This window comes from Triticum dicoccoides, chromosome 3B (assembly GCF_002162155.2).
Source record: "Triticum dicoccoides isolate Atlit2015 ecotype Zavitan chromosome 3B, WEW_v2.0, whole genome shotgun sequence".
Classification (NCBI taxonomy): domain Eukaryota; kingdom Viridiplantae; phylum Streptophyta; class Magnoliopsida; order Poales; family Poaceae; genus Triticum; species Triticum dicoccoides.
In genome coordinates, this window is record NC_041385.1 from 729,409,297 (window position 1) to 729,413,313 (window position 4,017).

Here is a 4,017-nt window from a genome sequence, read left to right on the forward strand (position 1 = left end):
AAAATCGCTATAAAACAAAAAAGTACAAAAAAAGTCCTTCTATGCATCAACTCATCGAGTCACCATCTTCAACCTCCGTTGCAGCCGTTGGAGAAGGGAGAAGGTGGAACTGTGTATACAGATCGGTGGGAGCACCATCGGAGTCGCACTCCATTTCTATATGCTTAGATTATATCAAGACATGATCAACGATAGATAATTGACCTCTTGTTCCGCCTTGTAGATAATATTTCAAATTAGTCTCTACTGTTTTTGACCCTGGGTAAATTCTAGAAGTGTGTACAATGTAGCAGAGCAATGTCATTCTCTTAGCGAAGTTACGAGTTGTTCACGTAAATAAGATAACTATCACCATTCTACCGAATGCCATAAGGCTGTTTGTAGTGAGGAGTATCATATACCAGTATCATACATATGATACTAGTGTCCACCTCTGCAGTGCATAATATCATAGGTAGGCATTTTAAATTATGCCATTATTGTTTTGTATGGCACATATTAACATATCATTTGTTATGATCTGGTATCATGATATGATACCAACATCTTCTTTTTCCCAAAAAAATTTGCGGGAAAACCTTCAATCTATTCATCTTTTACATCCAGATCGGTAGACCACCTAACGAAGACTACCAGCACTGAAGCGAGCCGAAGGTGCACCGCCATCGCCCCTCCCTCGCCGGAGCCGGGCAAAACTTGTTGGCATGTAAGCAATATGTACATACTTGGCATTGCATTAGGCTTCATAATTGAGCTACTTACTTTCATGTGTACTCGATCACAAGTAAGTAGAAATTATACTTTGATGAGAGCTCTGTATCGACAAGCGCAAGCTATTCATCCATAGTCGACATATAGAGTCCGAATTACAATACTTGGATTAGTTCCTTCCTCAATTTGGGAAAGCTAATCATGCATAGTCGTCCAGATGCGCGCAGCAGCTGCTGCATGCATGCACACATGCATCATGCTACAACCACCGCATGGAGCAATAAGATTAATTAAGTATGACATCCATCATATCATGCACGCTCCAGGGTTAACTTCATCGTTCTTGCTACATCCTATAAGTATGCTATCTATCATCGAGCTCAAAGCCCAGAAACAAAGCTAATCTCCTCTAGTTGCCAATTAACTGTCCATGGAGGTGTTAAGCATGTTTTCTTTTATTGCTCAAGCCACGATACTTTTCCTTTTGTTTCTTAAACTCACAGCCTACGGCAACAAAAGCAAATTACACAAGAAGCAGCTGCCTCCCGGGCCATGGAGCCTTCCGTTCATCGGCAGCCTCCACCACGTCTTGCGTGGCCTCCCACACCGCACAATGAGGGAGTTGTCTCGCCATCATGGACCCCTGATGTTCCTCAGGCTTGGCGAGGTTCCAACCTTGGTCGTCTCCAGCGCCGAGGCGGCGGAGCTGGTGATGAGGACCCACGACCTGTCGTTCGCCTCCCGACCGAGCAGCGTGACCATCAACATCGTTGGCTGCTGCGGGAAGGGGATCGGCTTCGCCCCCTACGGCGACCGCTGGCGCCAGATGAAGAAGATTTGCATCATGGAGCTTCTCAACGCCAAGCAGGTGAAGCACGTGGAGTCCATAAGGGCCGACGAGGTGGGCCGCCTCCTCCGCTCCATTGTGGCGGCAAGAAGGCGTCGGGCTGGCGAACGACATCGTCGCCATGGCCATGTTCGGTGGCAAGTGCGCGGGGGAGAAGTCCGAGTTCGTGCTCGCCTACGACCAAGTAAGTGAGCTGGTGGCCGGGTTCTTCCCGCTGGACTTCTTCCCGTCGTCGCGGATCGTGCGGCGGCTGAGCACCGTCGAGCGCCGCCTCCGCGGGAGTTATGGCTGCATCCAGCGCATCATTGCGAGTATCGTCGAGAGCCGCAATGCGGAGATCGCTGCCAACGGGGATCAAGAGGATTTCCTGGGCGTGCTGCTCAGGCTGCAGAAGCAGGATTCACTTGCTTTCCCTCTAACCCCGGAGACTATTGGCGCCATCATGTTTGTGAGTACTCCTTCCATTTTGAATAGTACTACGTAGAAGAATAATTTGGCCTCCTACGCTTTAATGTGATTCAAGTAGTCTTGTTCTCACCAACAAGAAAGTAGTCTTGTTCTTGTATGCCTCGTGTCTAATGAACTCGTGAGAGAGTACTAGTTTTTCCTCCATTAGACTAGTTTGATAGGTTATGTCATCATCACTCTTATTTGCTTCAACAGTTTGTGTCTTAACCTCCTAAAAAAATAGTGTCTTAATATATTTTGTTTATATTTTTATAAATTGTGCATAACATAGCTATTGCTTCAGGACATATTCGGAGGCGCTACTACAACCCTAGGATCCACTGTAGAGTGGGCTATGTCGGAGCTGTTGAAAAAACCCGAGACTATGGCAAAGGCACAACTAGAGGTTCGAAGCGTTCTAGGTGCACTACGAGGTGTCATCACTAATACTGACCTTGGTGGACTCAACTACATGCGAATCGTTATCAAGGAGGTTCTTAGGTTGCATCCTCCCAACCCTATGCTTGTCCCCCGTGAGTCGAGAGAGGACTGTGAAATCATGGGTTATCACATTCCCAAAGGCACAAAGATACATGTTAATGCATTTGCAATTTCTCGGGATCCAAGATATTGGTACAACCCAGAGGCATTTAATCCAGAGAGGTTTGAGAATAGCAATGTTGATTTTAAAGGAACAAATTTTGAGTTCACCCCCTTCGGGGCAGGTCGTCGACAGTGTCCTGCGATTCTGTTTGGCACGTCTGCCGTGGAGATTGCATTGGCGAACCTTCTCTACCACTTTGAATGGGTGCTTCCTGATGGAGAGAATTCGCATTCGTTGGACATGTCTGAGACTTTTGGGATGGGAGTAAGGAAAAAGGTAGAGCTGCATTTGAGAGCTACTCTGTATGTACAATCTGGTTATGTATAAGTATATGGACGTGGCTTATTGCCCCTTGAGATCCCTCGTCATCATGTTCTTCCAATTGTATTTCAACTTCATAATAAGAATGGGTGTTTATGCCAACATGTCAAGTTAGTTTGATTTGCTTGTCTGGTGGTTGATGTGGTTGCATTGAATGTTGTAATAATAACATTGTGATGATTGTGTGAATTCTCTTGGTGTAGATGCAGATTGCAGTAATATTTTCTTTCTATCAAGTAAAGATATGGACACAGAATGTAATGCATATCGATATGTACACATACAAGTGTGTTGATATATGATCTAAATTATACTATTAGGTCTAAACATTGTGTGTCATTGGAGAGGACATGCTCGAGTAACTTATATACCACCTATTAAGCGGGATGGGTGATATTTGGTGACATCAAATCCCTCGTATGTGTAAGTTCTTATGTGGGGGTATAGGGAACCGGGTCACTACCTCCTCCTCCTCTAACTCAGCCCATTCTCATCCTTGGACCACACTATATATCCCTCGAGATCCTAGTTTTTCTAAATGCTACATCTTGCATATGCAAGGAGAAGAGAAAGATTTCATGTGGAACCTTTGAAATTGTAGTAGAGTTAAATTACAACCCTCAGGTTCAATATCATTTAAAATGCAACTCGTAACTCTAAGCACCACTAAAACACCCACCCATATCTACTTTTTGAGGGGTTTTGTCTAGCTTTTCCCACGTCGATGCCAATTCACACTACTGCAGAACCGGCCTTTAGTGCCGGTTCGTAACGGCCCTTAGTGTCGGTTCGGCAACCGGCACTAAAGAGTGGGGACTAAAGCCCCCCCCCCCTTTAGTACCAGTTTTTCATGAACCGGCGCTAAAGTGTCACCACGTGTGCGCGTAGGACATTAGTACCGGTTGATAGCACCAACCGGTACTAAATGTTTTGGGGGGGTTGGCTTTATTTTCCATTCAATTTTTTTTTGTTTGCTGGTATTTCACGATACTACAAATTGTACACGTTATGCATACATATAAATAGATTTTCTCGTACGTAGAACCGCATATATATATATAAATATATATCATCGAATGTCTCACAA

The 4,017-nt window shown here is 44.9% G+C and overlaps 1 pseudogene; it reads left to right on the forward strand.

Moving 5' to 3' along the window:
* The first annotated feature begins 1,116 nt into the window (after positions 1-1,116).
* LOC119279871 lies at positions 1,117-2,936 on the forward strand (annotated as a pseudogene).
* Positions 2,937-4,017: the final 1,081 nt, after the last annotated feature.